The 21,054-nt window shown below is 55.2% G+C and overlaps 1 protein-coding gene and 8 non-coding genes across 9 annotated transcripts in view; 6 read left to right on the top strand and 3 right to left on the bottom strand.

Annotated features, from left to right (window-relative positions):
• Positions 1-21,054, top strand: part of LOC142821517 (uncharacterized) — a 191,127-nt gene that overhangs the window by 52,116 nt on the left and 117,957 nt on the right. The gene's annotated exons all lie outside the window — the stretch shown is intronic.
• Positions 256-329, top strand: TRNAI-AAU (transfer RNA isoleucine (anticodon AAU)). Its single transcript has one exon. It is a non-coding gene; the product is annotated as a tRNA-Ile (tRNA).
• Positions 1,323-1,394, bottom strand: TRNAE-UUC (transfer RNA glutamic acid (anticodon UUC)). The gene has a single exon. It is a non-coding gene; the product is annotated as a tRNA-Glu (tRNA).
• Positions 2,618-2,700, bottom strand: TRNAS-GCU (transfer RNA serine (anticodon GCU)). The gene has a single exon. It is a non-coding gene; the product is annotated as a tRNA-Ser (tRNA).
• On the top strand, positions 6,489-6,560 carry TRNAC-GCA (transfer RNA cysteine (anticodon GCA)). Its single transcript has one exon. It is a non-coding gene; the product is annotated as a tRNA-Cys (tRNA).
• TRNAL-CAA (transfer RNA leucine (anticodon CAA)) lies at positions 8,015-8,123 on the top strand. Its single transcript has 2 exons — positions 8,015-8,052; positions 8,078-8,123. It is a non-coding gene; the product is annotated as a tRNA-Leu (tRNA).
• On the bottom strand, positions 10,834-10,905 carry TRNAG-UCC (transfer RNA glycine (anticodon UCC)). The gene has a single exon. It is a non-coding gene; the product is annotated as a tRNA-Gly (tRNA).
• Positions 18,622-18,703, top strand: TRNAS-AGA (transfer RNA serine (anticodon AGA)). Its single transcript has one exon. It is a non-coding gene; the product is annotated as a tRNA-Ser (tRNA).
• TRNAE-UUC (transfer RNA glutamic acid (anticodon UUC)) lies at positions 19,217-19,288 on the top strand. The gene has a single exon. It is a non-coding gene; the product is annotated as a tRNA-Glu (tRNA).

Raw genomic sequence — 21,054 nt, 5'->3', positions numbered from 1 at the left:
TGCAGCTGCAGCTGGCAGGGAAGAAGCTGGGAGGCAAGGTGCTGGCAGCAAGAGATTCCGGCTGCCTCTTTGCCCTGGGTCTGCCGGCCACCAGCCACCTTGACCAACCCTCAAACCAGCTGGACTAGCCAGCCCATGTCACAGTGAGTCGCTAGTGACCCTGTCAGAGAAGAGCCATTGGCAGCTGCAGAGACGTCCCTGCAGCTTCCTGAGACGCCTTTCTTGAAAGGGCCACTGGTGAGCTGCCTTTTTGTAGGCCGGTTAGCTCAGTTGGTTAGAGCGTGGTGCTAATAATGCCAAGGTGATGGGTTCAAGCCCCATGCTGGCCACAGTGGTGTTCAGTTTGGTGACTTCCCTTCCTTTAGCTGCCTGCTATGGACAGGGAAGCAGAAAAAAGCAAAAATGTGAGCTTTGCAGGGAGCAGGGCAGAGATCTGGCAGGGGGAGGCTCCAGCCTGTACAGCCCCAGTGGCTAAAAGGGCCCGGGCCTGGCTTCCTGTCCCCAAAAGCAGGGGACCTGATGCCCAAATTCCTGCTGCTGCAGTGGCTACCTCAAGGCACCAGCTGGGGGGCAGGCTCTGGAGCCCAAGCCACACGGGGAGACTCAATATGACTGGGAGGCCTGGAGCGTGTGAGCCCTGCACAGAGGCTGCTGCTGGGGGCCTGCTTCAGTGGCCCAGCAGCTCAAGTTCCCCTAAACCAGCTTCTCCCCCTGGAGCCCCCCCCAGCGCTGCTGAGGCCCCTGACATGAGGCAGTGGGACTATCAGAGGAAGGTGCCAGCCTTAGCCCTTCCTCCCAGCCTCCTCCCCCTCCCAGGGTCTTTTGCAAGCCCCTCCCCAGTTCTACAGTCCCCACATAAAAACCAGAGAGTTTGTTCTTTCAAGGGAAAAGTCCTGATTGTGTTACCGGGGGGGGGGGGGGGGGGGGGGGGGGAGGGGTAGTGGGAAAGGGGGTGTGTTGGAGGGGAGACACAGAGGGCAAAAAATGAGGAGTAAAGTTAGTTGGAACCAAGGGGCTGGGTTTGAACTACTGCAGAAAAAAGGACTCTGCCCCTGGAGCTGCCCTGTCCTCTCCAGAGCTCTTAGGTTGGCACTGGGGAGGCCTCAGTCCAGACAGTGCCCAGCCAAGGGGGAGGGAAGGGCTGGGGGATGTTCTGAAAGGCTGCTGGCAGCATTAGACCCTTTTTTTTAGCAGTAAGGGAGAGGTGGGAAAGGGGCCCTGAGTTAACCTCTTGGGTCACAGCTGCTGTAACATGTGGCAATAAAGTTGACTAAGGCCATGAAAGTTGACTATGGAGTTGTTTGGTAAAAGTTGCCAGGTGTTTCCCTGACTGGGAATTGAACCCAGGACACAGCAGTGAAAGTGCTGGATCCTAACCACTAGACCATCAGAGACACATAAAGCATGTCTCCTTGCTCACCTACACTAGCCTTTCACAGGCCATTTAATGTCCACTTCAGGATGGGGGGGAGGGTCCATTCTCCCTTGCCCAGAGGGGACAAGAACAGCCAAATAGAATATCAAAGCAGCCAGACTGGGCCATGCCAGTTTGCCAGACCAAATAACTAGCCCCCCCGCTCTGGAGTCTCTGCCTCTCATGGGCCTTCTCATCCTCAGGCTCCGCTTTGTCTCCAGACAGACCCTGCTCTGCTGCAGCCACCTCCCTCCGGCTGTCACTTCTAGAGCAAAATGCATCCCCTTCATTCTGACTTTGCACGCCTGGGATTTTAGCACTCAGAGCTGCACCTGACACCAGCATTGGCTAGTGAGGGGTCTGAACAGCTTCTGCAGAGAGAGTGAAAGAGAGAGACAGCCACTGTGGAGCATCCTTGCCAACTGTCTCAGAAAGCAGAGGAATGTAAATTCTTTGTCAGGTGGGACAGTGCCAGAGACAGAAATTCACCTTCTAACTGTTCCTTCTTCAACTTTTAGCTCCTTATTTAGCCCCTTTGAAGAAGCCAGATACACAGGAAGGGCTGATCACAACCCTCTGAAAATCAGCTTTCCATGGGTATCAGTAGCTGGCTCCTAGTCATGGGACTTGAAATCTCGTCTCCCTCCCGAAACCAGGGAAGTGTCTCCCACCGCTGCAGCCTCCTGAGGCTCTATGGCCCTGTCTGTACAGCAGGGACAGCAACACTCATAGCTCCACAGGAGGGCTCCTGGCCTAGCAATGTGGCCCCCTGAGAAGCCTCTGATGTTCCCTGCTTGAGCCCCAGAACCAGCCCTGAATGACGGGGGCAGGGAGAGCAGATCACACATGCCAAGGGGCTGGCCATGAGCCTGCAAGGCAGCAGTGACATCACAAGGAACTTTTGCAGAACCTCAGCTCATTGGCTGGGAGGCAGTGACCTCACAGAGGGACCATGACAACTGCCAGGCGGGACAGGCTGCAGGGCTGGGGCATCTCAGAGACCCCCCCATAGCCTGGCTGCCTGGAATCTCCTTTGTGAAGTTTCCCCTTGAGGGCAGAAGGGATTGAGGGTCCCAGCTGGGAGTGTCTCTGTGGAGATTTCCCCTTTCCCAGGCTGCAGCAGGAGGGGCTGGGGCAGGCAGGGTTGCAGGAGGGGCTGGCACTGAACCTCTGAGAGAGGCAAGAGAAAGGGCTGCAAACACCCAATGAGGATGGGATTTGAACCCAATGTGTGCAGAGCACAATAGATTAGCAGTCCATCACCTTAACCACTCAGCCACCTCATCTGAGCTGGTAGGATGTGCTTCAAATCACCTGAAGTCAGCACTTCAGGGAACCTTTCTACCACTTGCTGACTGGCCAAGGACATCCAGGGCAGGAAGGTTTTGGCTTTTCACAATGTTCCCTGGGCTGTTGTACAAAGCTCAGTGCTGGTAACAAACCCAAACACCCCCTGGCTACATCTACCCTGCAAACTTCTTCCTCAAGAACTGTTTTGTGCAAAAGGTCATGCCCAACAGTGTGTCCACACTGCCATGTGCTGTTGCACAAGAGAAGTGCTTTTCTCTAAAAACAGCCATGGCAGTGTGGACGCTCTCCTGTGCAGGAAAACTCTGATGGGCATTTTAGATATTCGGCTTTCTTGAGCAAGAAACCCCTGTTGCTGGTCCACACTGCCTCTTTGTGTACGACTTCTTGCACAAGAGGGCTTATTCCTCATGGGGAGAGCAATAACTTCTGTGCAAGAAGCCCTGTTGTCTGATGCTGCACTATACATTTACTTGCGCCAATATGTGCCTTCAGTGTAGACGCTCTGCAAGTTTTTACACAAGAGCAGTTGCTCTAGCACAAAAAGCCTGCAGTGTAGACGTAGCCCTGCAGTGTAGACACAGTCTGAGAGACACGAGGAAAGGAAGTGGCCAGAGCCTCTCCCCAGCAGGCTGGCCCTCAACAGGATGGGCACGTCTACACATCACCCTCACCTCGAAGTGAGCTGTGCAATGTGAGTGGCTGCCCGGAACCCCAGGGGAAGGTCTGTGGGGAGTTTCCAAGGCAACAACAACTACAAAGTTTCATAATCTACACTCATGTGACTGTGATTTATTCCTCCACTAGCAAGTGTCTCTGAAGGGATGAGAAATGCAGGGCCCAGGTGCAGGGAGCCGGGTCACAGTCCTGGCTGAAGCCTGGCTACAGAGAGAAGAGGCCAATGCAAACAGCCCCATGGCAGTGAGGGAATCAGTACGTGGGTGGGTGAAGCTGGGGGCAGAGTTCAGCTCTAACTCACTAGGGGTGCATCCCATAGCTCAAAATTATCAATGTGCCTATTTTGAAATAGCTTATTTTGTAATTTGGGGCTGGCTACACAGCACTTGGCAATAAATCCCCATGCAGGGACGTCGGAATAGCGAGCCTGTTATAGCTTGAAATAAGGGGCTTGCTCTTAAGACGCGTCAGTGTGATATGAGCACCACGTCCTAAACCTCCGAGCTAGCCGGCCCACACGTGTGAGTCTCACAAGTAGACTCACAGGGATGTTGTGGGCTCTGGAACAAGGTGGGTGAGGCAGCAAAGCCTTTCACAGGCAGGGGAATTAGCTCAAGTGATAGAGCGCTTGCTTAGCATGCGAGAGGCAGTGGGATCAATGCCCACATTCTCAATTCTCCAATTACAGCTCTATCCTTTAATTTCAGTGGCCCTCTTCCTACCTCTTCTCCGAAAAGAGACAGACTCTCCAGCAATTGCCATGCTACAAAGCAGAGAGTGGAGATATCAAACTCACCAGCCCATGAGGTGCAATGGAAAGCATGTTGGACTTCTAAGCTGTAATGGTTAATGTGAGCCCAGCTAGACATTCAAAGATTGTGGGTTCAAGTCCCACCAGAGACACTTTAGCTGCTTCCTCATTTCCAGGATGCAGCTTTTACAAACCAGTCAATCCTTAGGCTGACACTGGGGTGGGCTGGCATCCAGGCAATTCCCAGCAGAACCCAGTAAGGGTGGAGGGAAGGGCTGGTCCTTGGGGTTAGGGCTGGGGGTTTTTCTGAAAGGACCATTTTGTCCCTCCCTGTCTCCTACTAGTGCTGAGCAACACTCAGGCTGTGACACGGCTGCCAAACATCCTGGACAGTTAATAATGAGCCAGACGGGTTTGTTGGCAGCTCAGTGTGCGGAGCCTTAGATGAAACATTTATCTATCTCATAGAACTGGAAGGGACCTCAAGAGGTCATCAAGTCCAGTCTGCTACTGTCATGGCAGAACCAAGTGCCATCCCTGACAGATTTGCCCCAGATCCCTAAATGGCCCCTCAAGGATTGAGCTCACAACTCTGGATTTAGCAGGCTAATGCTCATACCACTGAGCTATCCCTCCCCCTTTAAAGGTCCCTGGTTCAATCCCAGGCTTTGCCATGTCTCTGGGTGCAGCTAGGGCCCTCTCTGCTCCCCTTATCATGCTCGTGCCCTGTGACATCCCCTCATCCACCCTCACAGCAGCCCATCTTTGCTTCTAAACCTCCCTCAGATTGGCTACTTCTGCTTCCTTGGCTAAAGTCCCCTCCCCCTGTGCGTGTGGCTGGCAGGGATTGCTAGAGGGATCCATTTACATGTAGCTTCACTGAAACCCCCCTCATTGGCCTGCACCCAGGTCAGTCCATGTGTGTTAAAGGGCCTCAGGGAGCACAGAGCAGAGGGATCCCCTCGACACACACACACAGTCCCAGCCCCAAGCTTCCCCCATATCCCAGATCCTGTGCCCTGACTTCTCTACCCTCCCACATCCTCACCCCTGCCCAGAGCCCCCACTCTCACACACTCCCCAAATCCCTGCCTTGAGTCACCCACACTTTAATTTCTTACAGGTACTGTCCTATCACAACCCCTCCCCCAACTTCCTGCCTTGAGCCTCCCCCTCCCTCCTGCCCAGCCCAAGGGGTGGTGCCCAATAGAACAGGCCCTGTGAGAAATGTGTCACTTTCACCCCTGGGAGCAGCTCAGCCATGCAAAGGGGCTGCTTGGGGCAGGACATTAGCCCTGGAGGGCAGGGGTGGGTGTGGCAGTGACATCACAAGGGCCTTTTGCAGCCCCTCAGCTTATTGGCTAATGGAGGTTGGGAGGTGATGACCTCACAGAGTCCATGACAATGGCCAGGTGGGACAGGCTGCAGGGCAGGGGCCATCTCAGAGCCCCCCCCCTCCCCCCCCATGGCTTTGCTGCAGGGAGTCTCCTTGAGATCTGCCCTTGAGGCCTTTTTGGAGCCTTCTCCTTTCCCAGGACTAACTGACCTAGAAGGCCGACGTCTCTGTGGAGAAGGGAAGAGCTTCCAAGAAGACCATTGTACGTACAGCAGGGGAATTAGCTCAAGTGGTAGAGTGCTCGCTTCGCATGTGAGAGGTAGTGGGATGGATGCCCACATTCTCCAATGAGGGGAGAAATTTCCAATTTTTCTTTTTGCCAGCCAGGGGGCTAAGTGGCTCCAGTATCCCCCTCCCCAGCCCCAGCCCCCACTTCCTACTTGCTCTCCCCAAAAGCCAGCCACGTTGGGGCAGAGAGCTGCTGGACACCAGCCCTCCTGGGCCAGACAGTGGAAGGAGCACTGGAGGCAGGTTGCAAGCGGGGCAGAATTAGCTCCATTGGAAAAGTGCTGCCTTTGCGCATGAGAGGTAGCAGGATTCACTGCCATCTTCTCCCACCGGCTCGCTGGTGCTGAGGGGCCAGCCCCTTTCCTGCCGCCCCAACTCTTATTCCCACAATGCACTTTGTGCAGGGGCCGCTGGTCTTTCTGCCAAGGTGCGTGGCTGGGAGCCAGGACTCAGGACCCTTCCTAAAATATACAAATCCCCGCCCCCCACGAGTCTCTGTTCCACTCACACGGTCTGGCTGCTGCCCACATGGAGCTCAGGGGCCAGGTGGGTGACTTGCCTTGCAGCTGTGACAGCATCAGACCCCTGCCACCCGCCTGCTCAGTGTGGAGACCAAGCCCAAGGGTGGCACCTGGGATGTGAGTTACACAAAAGCCTCTTGTCTCTTGTTCCTTGTCCAGTTCCCAACATTGGCTGCAGACACCATTTTCTGTGGGGGTGTAGCTCAGTGGCAGAGTGTTTGACTGCAGATCAAGTGGTCCTTGGTTCAACTCCAAGTGCCCCCTTGGAAAAAGTCCTTTTAGTGGGAATATTTTCCTTTCCAGTTCCATCACACTCTGGCTTTACATTGCTTGAGGTTCTTGACATTAATAAGAACCCTTAATGCAGAGCTACTCAACTTTGGAAGCCCTGGTGGCCACAATGAATGGCATTTAACCAGGATGGACAGGGCAGGTGTCCTGAGCTGGTGTATTCTAGAAGCTGAGAATGGGTGACGGGAGGGATCACTTAACAAATGTCTGTCTTGAGGATTCCCACTAGACAATGAAATTGGCTGCTGTTGTGAGACAGGATCCTGGGCTAGTTGGGCAACTGGCATGGCCCAGTCTGGCTGTTCTGATGTTCTGTTTGGTTTCTGTTCTTGTCCCCTCTGGGCAATGGAAAATGGACCCGTGTCCTAAAGGGGACAGAAAGTGGCCTGTGAAAGGCTAGTGTAGGTAAGGAAAGAGCCTTGTTCATGTGTCCCTTATGGTCTAGTGGTTAGGATTCAGCCCTTTCACTGCTGAGGCCTTGGTTCAATTCCCAGTCAGGGAAACCAGCCTCAGTTTTCACCTGACACCTGCCAAGTCATTCATCTTACCTCATTGTTACAGCACCTGTGACCCAAGAGGTTCACGCAGGGTCCCTTTCCAGCCTCTCCCTCACTGCCAAGAGAGCACCTGCCATTTTCACAAGCCCTTCAGGAGGGGCGGAGCTGGGTGACTCAAACTGCCCCTCCCATGTGGGCAGCCCTGCAGGAAGCTCTGTGGCACACACAGCACTAGCCCAGCGCAGTGTCAGGTCGGCACAAGATCCATTGGTTCAGTTTGGTTGTTGAAGGAGACAACCCAGAACTGGCTCCAGCCCCCATTCAGTAACCTGGGGAAATGACCCACCAGGCCTGGGCCCCTCGGAGAGGCAACGATTCCCCACTGGCCAGGGCAGAGCCTCCCTCTGACACAGTCATGGAGCCTTCTCTACCTGGTCCTGCCTCCCCCTTCACTCAGCTCTCACTGCTCGGTGCTGCCAGGGAGGGGCCTCACTGCGAGAGCCGCCTGGGCAGGTTCCTGCCACAGAGACACGTCCCAGAGCAGGACGGATGCTCAGACCGGCACTGAGTGTTGCTCAGCGCTGGGGTGAGACAGGGAAGGACAAAAGGGTCTAAGGGCGCCTGCAGCCTTTCAGAACAGCCCCCGGCCCCACCCCAAGTATCAACCCTGTTCAGGATCCCCAAGGGCACTGACACAGACTTCCTGGCACAGGACAATCCCAGGCTTCGCTTCTGCCGGCCAGAGTTTTCCTCTCTTCTGTTTCCTGTCAGCTCCCTGTAAAACACCTCACAACGGTAGATGAGGGTGAGTGGGGATAAACCCAGCTGTGCTGTAGAGAGGCTGTTAGGTGGGGAAAGAGAGGTGCTCCCTTTGCCTCCCGAGCAACTCACACATATAAGAAAACTGCGGTTGAATATCTTCACACAGCTGTCAGGATGGCCGAGTGGTCTAAGGCGCCAGACTCAAGGTTCTGACTTTCCCTCAGTTGGGTGTTCTGGTCTCTGAATGGAGGCGTGGGTTCAAATCCCACTCCTGACATGGCTTCCTTTTTATATCTAGAGAAGTGACCTCATTTCAATGACTCCCCTGACATTGCAGGATCCCTTGCTCAGCATTTCTCTCAGGCTGCATCTACACAGCAGCGTTCCTTGGGAATAACGGCCATTATACTGCAGTAACAAAGGGAGCGTCTACACAGCAATTCCATTATTCCGACTTCTATAATGCTCCATCCAGACCAGTGGCCTGAGGAGCCAGGAGGTTTCCAGGCTGCAGACAGACAAGCCCACAGGCAAAGACAAAGTGGAGTCGTTGGGACTTCAGCCCAGCAGGGTCTCTGTGTGGCTCCCAGACCTTTTGTTTCCCATTTCCAGGGGCACACATTCAGCAACACTCACAGGCCACACAGGAGGGGGCTGGTTTGATGCTTCACCCCACGGCCCAGCAACGAGCCCCCAAACTTCCCCTGTTCTACGAGCCCGGTTTGCTGTGTGAATTTTGTGTGGCTGGTGACATCAGGCCTGGGCATTGGGATTATCTGCCAGTTCCCCTGGCCCTGGCGCTTTGCTGTCTTCATATCTGTGGTGGCCAAGTGGTCAAGGTGTTGGACTAGAAATCCAATAGGGTTTCCCTGAAAAATTTCTAAGCCTGCTCATAGCGAGGCCTGTGCTTTGGTCACTCCCCCTGCTAGTGTATCTCTTCTGCCAGGTAGTGCTGGCAGCAGCCAGGCCTGGGTTCGATGTCTAGGGGTTTTTCTTCATTCATCTCACACAAAACTGGCTTGAGCCCCCACTCAGCAGCCTGGGAAATCCACCCCCCCCCGCGAGTACCTCGGGGAGGCGATGTTTCCCCATTCACCAGCACAGAGTCTGAATGTAGAAAAGAAAATTGAATGAAAGAGGGTGAGAAGTAACGTGGCATTCGCCTGGGAAAATACCACAAGCAGGGTTCAGAACCAACCCACAAATAAGTCTCGGCTCAAGTGGCTTGAGCAGTGTCCTTTGCCAGCAATGTAAGTCCAGCAATGTACGTGTCCCACTCACATGCCCAAACTTTCTCTGTACCCCACTCGCAGTTGCTGCCCTTGCTCAGGGCAGATAAGAGCTCAGGCGTGATTTTCAGAGTTCACCTCCCACTCTTGGAGGGAGTGGGCATAGGAGGCATCTCACCCACTCCGTTGGCCACCCGCCACTGCTCCTACTGGCTTGCTGCCAGCTACTCCCACCAGCTACCCTGCTGGCCACCTGCCACTGTTCCTACTGGCCACCTACCAACTACCTGCTCTTGCCCCTATCGTTCACCCTGCTGGCTGATTGCTCCTGCCAGTTGCTGCTTCTACGAGCGGGATCGGTCTGGCTCTGGGCTAAACCCAGTGATTTCTGCTCTTTGTCAGTTTCCTTGGTGATTTCAGCTCTTGGCCCCCCGCCTAGGCTGGACAAAAGATTCCAGCCCCCACTGGAATAATATTTCAAAATAACAAAGAGATTCCTTAAGGAGTCTGTTTTAGGTCTATCCTTAGAATGGGTAGTGGGGGAGGGAGAGGCAGAATGAACCCGTCTCATAGCTCATGGCTGGAGGACATGTGGCCTGCGGGTTCACGCTCCTTCCCCCCACACCCAGAGTCCACTCCACTTGAGTCTGGAAGGGGAAGGCTCGTCCATCCCAGACTTTTTTCAGTGACAGTGTCTCTCCTGCAAGCACTGGTGTCATATTTTACAATTCCTACAGTTAGAGATAAAATGGTTTGTGACCCCACAACAGCCAAATTAGTTACAATACTCCACATTCCATTCTCACAACCGATCCTCCATCAGGCCTACAGCACTGGCTGAACTGGATTTACATAGCCACAGCCCGGATTCCTTTCCCAGCCCAGCATGAGCTGTATTTCCATATCAACAGCTGATTATCTTGCAAGGCTACACAACTGAAGGAGTGTCCCCACACCTAGGACTGCTCTCCCCTTTCAGCTGGCTGTATTGGAAACAGTGGTTGAGACCCTGTTTACTTCTGCAGTGCAGACATACCCTGAGCGAGTGGGAGTGATACAGGGGGAGCAGCTCAAACAGGCCAAAGGGTTGGCCAGGAGCAGGACATGAGCCCTGCAAGGCAGCAGTGACATCACAAGGGCCTTGTGCAGCACCTCAGCTCATTGGTTGAGAGGCAGTGACCTCATAGATGGTCCATGACAACAGCCAGGTGGGACAGGGGCAATCTCTGAGACTACACACTACAGGGTGTTTGAGCTGCTCCCCACAAAAAGCGGTGAGAGGGAGCCCTTGGCTGTGGGACCCACTTGTGCCTGTTGTTCTGGGTTAAATAAGATCTCCCCCAGGAGGCTGCCTGTTCCCTTCCCACCTTGCATTGGCTGGGAATCAAATCAAGCAAGGGGCAGCAAACGCCAGGCACCGTCATGGTCTGGGCCACAGATAAAGACCCTCTTGAAGCTGTGGTCGGAGGAGGAGTCCCTGCAGTCCATGCGGAGGAATGCAGACATTTATGGCCGAATGGCCAATGGTCTTACAAAGAAAGGCCACCTCCTTCCTTTCCTAGACTGCATCCTAGACCAAGTCAGAACCAAGGTCAAGGAATTGCGGCAGGGGTATGTCAGGGAAGCACCCTTTACTGTGCATACTCTCAGGATGAAAAGTGGTGAGTGGCAGCCTATAGCTGCAGGACCCATTTGTACCTGTTTTTTCAGGGTTAAAGTAAGAGGTCAGTAAGGAACTTGGATGCTCCCTCTCCAGCATGCATTGGCTGGGAATCGAACCCAGGTCAACTGCTTGGAAAGCAGCTATGCTCACCACTATGCCACCAATTCCATGGCTACTGTTCAGTGGCAAAATTAGTGAGGGAAATCCATATCTTCCGTGATGCGAGCTGGAGACCAGAGGGTGCCTGTTGGTTTGGGTAAAGCATAACTTCTTGACCAATTGGCTAAAATCAGGAGTGGTGATGCTGGGGTAGTGGCTGCCCTGCACTCTCCGTGGTGTGAGGAGCCGGGCGGGAGAGGAGTCCCAGAGGTTGTTGGGTGGGAGAGTAGAGTTTATCAGACTTTGGGCTAAGCTCTAGAGCAGCAAAGGGAGAGGTGGGGAAGTGGCTTCTGGATACTCTGTGTGGCTCGGGGATCCGGACCAAGAGCTGTTATCGTGCTTGTTGCTGTAAATGTTGTTTCTTGGTCGTTGGGCTAAGATCGAGCACTTCTGCTCAAGGTCAACGAATTGTGGCAGAGGTATGTGAGGGTCTGTGAGGGCAGCTCCCGTGCTGGGTAAGCACCGCAGCACTGTGCATACTGTGAGGAACTGGACCGAATCCTGGGGTGTGAGGAGCCCCTGTCTTCAGGGATAGTTGTGGAGTCTGGGATGGAGACACCTGGGCAGCAGCAGCTGCAGCTTCAGGATGACAATGCTGATGACCTGCAGCTCCAGGATGAGAAGGAAGATTCCAGAAGCTTTGTGACCTTCACCCTGGAGCCGGTCCCCAGATGCAGGGGGACTCCCAAACGTCTTCAGGCAGCGAGGAGGGAACATTAGGTGAGTGCCGGGAGGTTGCAATACCCCAAAATATGTCTACACTTGCACCCTCTTTCAGGAGAGGGATGCAAATGGAGACATTCGAAATTGTAAATGAAACCGGGATTTAAATATCCCACGCTACATTTGCATAATCGCATCCGGGCGCTATTTCGAAATACTTTCTTTTGAAATAAAAAACACTGTTTAGATGCAGTTATTTGGGGAGAAAACCCTTCTTCCGAAATAACCCTTCAACACTCCCCTCTGGTCTGGACCTAACAGCAGTGTCAGCGTTTGCTAGTCGGGGCTCTGGACAGCACCTGCACAGAGGGAGATGGCAACTGCAGGACGCCCTGGCCAACTGTCCCAATATCTCTCAGCAGAAAAGAAAACAAAAGAGGCCAATGCAAACAGCCCCCTGGCAGCCAGCACGTCCATGGGTGGGGCAGGGAGCTGGGGGCAGAGCTGGGCAACCTTGGCCCATTCAGAGAACCTCTCCCTGTCTCCATGGCCTAGTTTGATGCTTCACCCCATGACTCAGGAAGGAGCCCCCAAGCTCCCACTGTGCTCTGGGAGCCAGGTTTGCTCTTATTCATCCATGTGTATGACCCATACTGCCTGGGCAGGAAAGGGGCTGCCTGGGAATTGTTGCTTGGCTGCTGGGAGTGTCTCTCAGTCAGAGCCTCCCTCTGGCACCCCAGCCCCTCCCTTCCCTCCACCCACTGGCCCTCCCCATGATGGAGAAGGGCAGAGACCAGGCAGATTTCATGAATACGGAGAAGGCTGGTTTCCCTGACTGGAAACAGAACCCAAACCACAGCAATGAGAGAGCTGAATTCTAGCCACTAGACCACCAAGGACACATGAAATGTATCTCTTTGCTCACCCACACTAGCCTTTCACAGGCAATTTTCTGTCCACTTCAGGATGAGGGGGAGGGTCCATTCTCCCTTGCCCAGAGGGGACAAGAACAGAAACCAAACAGAACATCAAAGCAGCCAGACTGGGCCATGCCAGTTGTCCAACTAGCCCAGGATCCTGTCTCACGACAGCAGCCAATTTCATTCTCCCAAGGGAATCCTCAGCACAGACAATTATTAAGTGATCCCTCCCGTCACCCATTCCCAGCTTCTGGTATACACAATCTAGGGACACCTGCCCTGTCCATCCTGGTTAAATGCCATTCATTGTGGCCCCGGGGCTTCCAAAGTTGAGTAGCTCTGCATTAAGGGTTCTTATTAATGTCAAGAACCTCAAGCAATGTAAAGCCAGAGTGTGATGGAACGGGAAACGAAAATATTCCCACTAGAAGGAATTTTTTCCAAGGGGGAATTTGGAGTTGAACCACAGACCACTTGATCAGGAGAGGCTTTGACTGGCCCTAACAAGGAATTTGCTCTGAAAGCAGCAGAGCTGGGACAGGACAGAGAGTCCTGGGAGATGAAGCAGCTGGAGGGAAGGCAGGAGAGCAGAGGCCAGCCTGAGAGCTGAGAGTCAGAGGTGCCCACTGCACTTTCCCACCACAGGTCCTATGGTGTAAGGGGCAGCACTCAGGACTCTAAATCCTGCAATCTGAGTTCAAATCTCAGTGGGACCTACTGGGGCGCAGCTGGTTGTTGCAAGGTTCAGGTGCTTCAGCTTCCATGCACTGAGGTTCAACAAAGAGAGCTTTGTTCCTCTCGCTGGGTGTCTGAGGCCACTGGAGCTCCATCTCCAGACTGAGCAGGTGGGAGGGAGGGGTCTGATGCCATCACAGCTGCAGGGAAGGTCACCCACCTGGCCCCTGAGCTCAGCCCATGTGTGCAGCAGCCAGACAGTGTGAGTGGAACGGAGAGGTGGCGTTCATATACTTTGGGAAGGGTCCTGAGTCCTGGCTCCCAGCCACGCACCTTGGCAGAAAGACCAATGGCCCCTGCACAAAGTGCATTGTGGGAATAAGAGTTGGGGCAGCAGGAAGTCAGTGGAAGAAGATGGGAGTGAATCCTGCTACCTCTCACTTGCAAAGGCAGCACTTTTCCAGTGGAGCTAATTCTGCCCCACCTGCAACCTGCCTCCAGTGCTCCTGCCACTGATTGGCCCATGAGGGTTGGTGTCCAGCAGCTTTCTGCCCCAGCATGGCTGGATTTCGGGGAGACCAAGTAGGAAGTGGAGGGGGGGCTACTGGAGGCACTTAGCCCCCTCCCTGGCTGGCTTTTCCAGTAGAAAGAAAATTGGGGCTTGCCTCCAGCACTGGAGAAGGTGGGCATTGATCCCACTGCCTCTCACATGCAAAGTGAGCACTGTACCACTTGAGCTAATTCCCCTGCTGTGCTATAGCTGTCCTTATTGGTGTCTCTTCCCTTCTCCACAGGGACGTCTGTCTTCTAGGTCAGTCAGTCGTGGGAAAGGAGAAGGCTCCAAAAAGGCCTCAAAGGCAACTCTCAAGAAGGAGACTCCCTGCAGCAAAGCCATGGAGTGGGGGGGGGGCTCTGAGATGGCCCCTGCCCTGCAGCCTGTCCCACCTAGCCACTGTCATGGACTCTCTGTGAGGTCATCACCTCCCAACCTCCTTTAGCCAATAAGCTGAGGGGCTGCGAAAGGCCCTTGTGATGTCACTGCCACACCCACCCCTGCCCTCCAGGGCTAAAGTCCTGCCCCAGGCAGCCCCTTTGCATGGCTGAGCTGCTCCCAGGGGTGAAAGTGACACATTTCTTACAGGGCCTATTCTATTGGGCACCACCCCTTGGGCGGGGGGAGGCTCAAAGCAGGAAGTAGGGGAGTGTGTGAGAGTGGTGCGGGGCTCAGGGGAGGGGTGAGGATGTGGAAGGAGAGAGAAGTCAGGGCACAGGATTAGGGATGTGGGAGAGGCTTGGGGCTGGGACTGTGTGTGTGTTGAGAGGATCCCTCTGCTCTGTGCTCCCTGGGGTCCTTTAACACACAAAGGCTTTCCCTGCAGTGCGCTGGGGAGAGAAACCCCTGAGCCAGTGACACGGACTGATCTGGGTGCAGAGGAACGAGGGGGGTTTCAGTGAAGCTGCATGTGAATTGATCCATCTAGGAACCTCTGCCAGCCATACGCACAGCGGGAGGGGACTTTATCCAAGGAAGCAGCAACTCTGAGGGGGTATGTCTACACTACCCTCCTAGTTCGAACTAGGAGGGTAATGTAGGCATACCGCACTTGCAAATGAAGCCCGGGATTTGAATTTCCCAGGCTTCATTTGCATAAGCCGGGCGCCGTCATTTTTAAATCCCGGCTCGTTCAAACCCCGTGCTGCGCGGCTACACGTGACATGGACTAGGTAGTTCAGACTAGGCTTCCTAGTCTGAACTACCGTTACTCCTCGTGGAATGAGGAGTAATGGTAGTTCGGACTAGGAAGCCTAGTCCGAACTACCTAGTCCGTGCTGCGTGTAGCCGCGCAGCACGGGGTTTGAACGATCCAGGATTTAAAAATGACGGCGCCCGGCTTATGCAAATGAAGCCCGGGAAATTCAAATCCCGGGCTTCATTTGCAAGTGCGGTATGCCTACATTACCCTCCTAGTTCGAACTAGGAGGGTAGTGTAGACATACCCAGGGAGAGTTGGAAGCGAAGGGGGTTAATCAGATGGACCTGAGTTTCCAGTGCTGGGCTGTGGCAAAGATGGATGAGGGGATGTCACAGGGCACTAGCATGGCTGGGGAGCAGAGGGCCCTGCTACACCAAGAGACATGCCAAAGCCTGGGGTTGAGCCAGAGACCTTTAAATGTTTCATCTAAGGCTCCCCACACTGAGCAACTAACAAACCATCCGGGATGTCTGGCAGCCGTGTCACAAACATGATGCCGTCGTGCCCGGCCCAGGAAGGCGTGACTGGTGTTTCCTGCCACCTGCAGTTTGACTGGCTCCTTCCCCCCATTCCTGCCTTAGCTCCCGGGCTGATCCAGCAGCTGAAGTGGTCGGGGGCCCAGCAGCCTGGGCAGGGAGTCGGGTGGCCAGACCCTGGTGGCAAGAGTCTTGGTGCTACTTGTTTCCCTGCCCTCTCTGGTGCCCTCACTCCTCACCCGCAGCCCCTGCTGCCTGCCTGGGTCCCTGTGCTGTGTCAGATGCTCAATGAACCCTCCTGTTTCACACGGGCTGGGAGTGGCTCTGGGCTAGGGCACAGGGCTGTGTCATTCCCTATGGGAGCGGGAGGCCCCCGGAGCCCAGAGCGAGTGGACTCCCCAAGGGGCGCACGATGAGAGACAGGGGGCTGGCGGCTCAGGGAGGGGCGGTCCCAGGAGGCAGAGGGCACCTGTGACTCTCGGCTGGCAGCTGACACTCTGCTCCTTGCTTCCCTCCCGCTGCTTCACCTCCCAGGGCTTCTTTCTCCTTCCCTGTCCATAGCAGGCAGCTACACAAAGGCAGGTCACCAAACCAGACACCCCTGTGGCCATGGGGGGAGGCTGGGAGCCAGGTCCAAGCAGGAAAGAGGTGGGTGGGCCCTCCTGGCACCAGGGTCTCACCACCTCTTCTTCCCGCCATTGGCAGCCACAGCCCGTCAGCCACTGGGTCAGCCCAGGAAGGGAGGCAGGAAATGGGGCCAAGTAGCGAGTTAGGGTGTGAGGGGCAGGCAAAGCTCATCTTGCCTTGCAGGGCCACCAGCAACAGCATCTCCCTTCTGCATGGCTGGGGAGTAAAGTATCCCTGAGGGAGAAGTGGTGATGTCAGAGCAGCCCTCATACCAGCTGAAGTAGTTGAATGGGGGGTGTATTAGTGTGAAGTGCTAAGGGCCCCCTGGTTCAATCCCAGTCCTTGGTGGAAATCTTAGCTCCTGTGGCTGAGCCCTTGTGTGGGTGTGTCTACACTGGGGTCTTATTTCTAGCAAAGTAGACACTCCAGAGTTGCACATGAAGCAGGGATTTAAATAGTGCACACTTCATTTGCATACTCTCACCCATGCAGTGTTTTGAAAGTGAAAGGGCGTCAGGGGCTGCTGCATTAATTCAAACCAAGCCCCTTGGTTCGAACTAATGTTACTCATCATTTTTTGCCCTCTGTGCCTTCCCCCCAGCACACACCAATCCCCCCCCCCCCCCACAACATACCCTCTTCCCACTTTCCTCTCCCCCTCCCACTGCTGGTAACACAAACAAGACTTTCCCTGTTGAAAGAACAAACTCTCTGGTTGGGGAATGTAGAACTGGGGAGGGGCTAAGGAAAGACCCTGGGAGGGGGAGGAGGCTGGGAGGAAGGGCTAAGGCTGGCACCTTCCTCTGATGGTCCCACTGCCTCATGTCAGGGGCCTCAGCAGCGCTGGGGGGTGGCTCCAGGGGGAGAAGCTGGTTCAGGGGAACTTGAGCTGCTGGGCCACTGAAGCAGGCCCCCAGCAGCAGCCTCTGTGCAGGGCTCACATGCTCCAGGCCTCCCGGTCATATTGAGTCTCCCCGTGTGGCTTGGGCTCCAGAGCCTGCCCCCCAGCTGGTGCCTTGAGGTAGCCACTGCAGCAGCAGGAATTTGGGCATCAGGTCCCCTGCTTTTGGGGACAGGAAGGTGCCTGGCGGCCGGCAGACCCAGGGCAAAGAGGCAGCTGGAATCTCTTGCTGCCAGCACCTTGCCTCCCAGCTTCTTCCCTGCCAGGAGCAGCAGAGTCCTGAGCGCTGCCCTTGACACCATGGGACCAACCTCCCCTCACTCAACTGGGCCAAGCTGGTGCCCAGCTCATGCCCACTGGGACCTGTTTTACTTAGTTTCCTTCCACCCAGAGCCCCCTTCTTTCTCCTTGGCTGCGATGAGCATCACTGGGATCCTTTCTCATATCCCAGCACAGGGCCATCTCTCCAGTGACAGGAGACGGGGCTGGTTTCAAGATTTCTTTTAGCGCAGCAGCAAGCAAGGGGAGATGGAGGAAAATCAACCCCATTTGCAAGCTTTGTATGACAGGAGGGGAGTGAGCTGGGGAGCCTGCCACCCCTTCAGAAGGGGCATTTGGGTGCACCCAGGGGCAGCAAGAATTAAGGCCCTCAGGCCAGTGCATTTGGGACAATGTGTGAGCTGTCCAATAAACATTTTCTGCTCCCATTGGGGAAGGCAGCTGGGCAGGACTGTCTGGCAGCCCACAACCCTTTCAGCCCCAGGTGCAGGAGGTAACAGAGAGGGGAGGAAAGTCCATGGCCAGAGCCTCCTCCCAGCAGCCTGGCCCTGCGCAGAGTCTGTGCATGATGGAGCCTCTCCCAGCAGGATTCTGGCCTGTTCTCTGCAAAGTGCTCAGCTGTTTCATTTTTTTGCAGGCCCATTGTATGTGTCCCTGGTGGCTTCATTTACAGTTTTCAATCTTTACATTTGCATCCCTTTTTGGAAAAGAGGGTGCAAGTGTAAACATACCCTACATAGCGAGAGTTGGCCTCCGTCAGTTGAGCCTGGCTATGTCCCTACTGCAGGAACCCAAAGGGAGCAAAGAGCAGAAGTACTGGAAGCTGGTGGGGTACCCTCTGAATTTGATTTAGTGAGTCTTAGTGGGACTTGCTAAATCAAACTCCAGAAGATTTAAAGATAGTGGCCATTCCTCCCCCAGTGGGTGTGATTCTTGTTCTTCTGCACAGCACAGCCCAGGTAGACCAAGGACCTTCAGATCACACCCTTGCTGAACTGATGGGAATAGAAACCAGACACAGCAGATTTTAACTTGTTTCAGTTGAGATGGGTTTGCCTGGTTTATGCGCATTGACACAGAAACACATTAGGGCTACGTCTACACTGGCACCCTTTTCCAGAAATGCTTAAAATGGAACAGTTTTCCGTTATAAGGATTTCCGGAAAAAGCACGTCTACATTGGCCAAGAAGGACACCAACAAGAAGAAGGAAAAGAAGAGAGAAGAGGAAGGAAAAGAGAAAGGAAGACCAAGAAGGAGGAGGGAAGACCTTGAAGCAGAACTCACCTCCAAGGCAGCCTAAGAGCAGAACGGCTGGGACTCCTCTGCACAGCTGTTGCAATGGTTTGCTGTGTGAACTCTGTGGCAGGTGACATTAGGGCTGTGCACTGGGATTATTTACCAGTTTCCCTGGATCCACTTTGCCCAGAGCTGTGATGGCCGAGTGGTTAAGGTGTTGGACTAGAAATCCAATAGGGTTTCCCTGTGCAGGTTCAAATCCTGCTCACAGCGAGGTCTGTGTTTTGCCCACACCTCTTCCTCGGGCAGCAAGGGCCTCTGTGAGTTACCAGCAGTGGGGCTGTTACTGTTGGCATCAGGACTGGATTAAGGGTTGAGCTAGTGGGCATCAGGCCCTGGCTCCTGGCAGGCTGCAGCAGTTCCCTGGGGCTGCATTAACCTCCACAGCACCTGACAGCAGTGCCCTTCCCCATGCAGCTGTGGGGCTCTGCATGGCCTGCCCCAGGGGACCCTGGGTTGCACGCCGGCGGTGGTGGCAGGGCCAGGCTGGGCAGCACAAGAGCATCCTGCCACCACAAGCTCCCTGCATGGAGGGGGAGGGGCTGTATATGCACTGTGCACCCAGGGTGGAGCCACACACGCACCATGAGCCGGGGGGCAGTGCCACATGCCGGGAGCACTAGAATGGCTCAGACTGGACAATGGAAAATGGACCCATGTCCTGAAGGGGAGAGAAAGTGGCCTGTGAAAGGCTAGTGTAGGTAAGGAAAGAGCCATGTGTAGGTGTCCCTGATGGTCTAGTGGTTAGGATTCAGCACTTTCACTGCTGAGGCCTGGGTCCAATTCCCAGTCAGGGAAACCAGCCTCACTTTTCACCTGACATCTGCCTACTCATTCATCTTACCTCATTGTTACAGCAGCTGTGACACAAGAGGTTCACTCAGGGCCCCTTTCCCACCTCTCCCTCACTGCCAAGGCAGCACCTGCCATTTTCACAAGCCCTTCAGAAGGGCAGAGCTGGTGACTCAAACTGCCCCTCCCCTCTGCCATGTGGGCAGCCCTGCAGGAAGCTCTGTGGCACACACAGCACTAGCCCAGCGCAGTGTCAGGTCGGCACAAGATCCATTGGTTCTGTTTGGTTGTTGGAGGAGACAACCCAGAACTGGCTCCAGCCCCCACTCAGTAACCTGGGGAAATGAGCCACCAGGCCTGGGCCCCTCGGAGAGGCAACGATTCCCGACTGGCCAGGGCAGAGCCTCCCTCTGACACAGTCATGGAGCCTTCTCCCCCCTGGACCTGCCCCCCCTTCACTCAGCTCTCACTGCTCGGTGCTGCCAGGGAGGGGCCTCACTGCGAGAGCCGCCTGGGCAGGTTCCTGCCACAGAGACACGTCCCAGAGCAGGACGGATGCTCAGACCGACACTGAGTGTTGCTCAGCGCTGGGGTGAGACAGGGAAGGAGAAAAGGGTCTAACGGCGCCTGCAGCCTTTCAGAACAGCCCCTGGCCCCACCACCACATCCCAGCTCTTCCCTCTGCCCTCGCTGGACTCTGCTGGGCACTGTCTGGACTCAGTCCTCCCCGGTGCCAGCCTAAGGGCTCTGGAGAAGACATGGCAGCTCCATGGGCAGAGTCCTGAGCCCGTGGCAGGGCAGGGCTCATTAAGCAGTTGGGGGGGGGGGCTGGGTTGCTGGACAGGTTAGGGCTGGCCTGGGCAATGACTTTTGCTGGGAACCACTCCCAGGGCTGCACTTTTCCATGCTATTAACGGAGGAGGAGGGGGTCTGGGATGCAGGTTGGTGCAGACAGGAGCTTGGGGCAGAGGACTGGGGTGCAGGAACAGTTGCAGGAGGTTGGGTTGTGACCTGGGGCAGAGGATTGGGGTGCAGGATCTGGGAGGGGTGAGGGTTCAGGACGGGGGCAGAGGGTTTGGTTTACATGGGGTACCAGTGGGTGGGGGAAGGGAGGGGCTGGGGTGCCAGAGGCAGGCTCTGGCTGGGAGACTTACCTGGCTCACTCCCGGCCAGCAGCCCAGCACATTTCTCAGGAAGCTACTTCCCTGCCCCCACACAGGCTCTCAACCTCCGTTAGCCAATAAGCTGAGGGGCTGCAAAAGGCCCTTGTGATGTCACTGCCACACCCACCCCTGCCCTCCAGGGCTAATGTCCTGCCCCAGGCAGCCCCTTTGCATGGCTGAGCTGCTCCCAGGGGTGAAAGTGACACATTTCTTACAGGGACTGTTCTATTGGGCACCACCCCTTGGGCAGGGGAAGGCTCAAGGCAGGAAGTTGGGGGAGGGGTTGTGATAGGACAGTACCTGTAAGAAATTAAAGTGTGGAGTGGAGTGTGGGAGGCTCAAGGTAGGTACTTCGGGAGCGTGTCAGTGGGGGGCAGGGGTGAGGATGTGGGAGGATATGGGAGTCAGGGCACAGGATTAGGGATGTGGGGGGGCTTGGGGCTGGGACTGTGTGTGTATGTTGAGGGGATCAATGGGACTAGATTCCCAGCTCCCTCTGCTCTGGGCTCCCTGAGGCCCTTTAACACAGAAGAGCTTTCTCTGTAGCGCGCTGAGGAGAGGAACCCCTGAGGCAGTGATGCCGCTTTGCCCAGGTTGGCAGGGACAGGA

The sequence above is a fragment of the Pelodiscus sinensis genome, chromosome 31, assembly GCF_049634645.1.
Source record: "Pelodiscus sinensis isolate JC-2024 chromosome 31, ASM4963464v1, whole genome shotgun sequence".
Taxonomy (NCBI): Eukaryota; Metazoa; Chordata; order Testudines; family Trionychidae; genus Pelodiscus; species Pelodiscus sinensis.
This window is presented reverse-complemented; position numbering and strand designations above follow the sequence as displayed.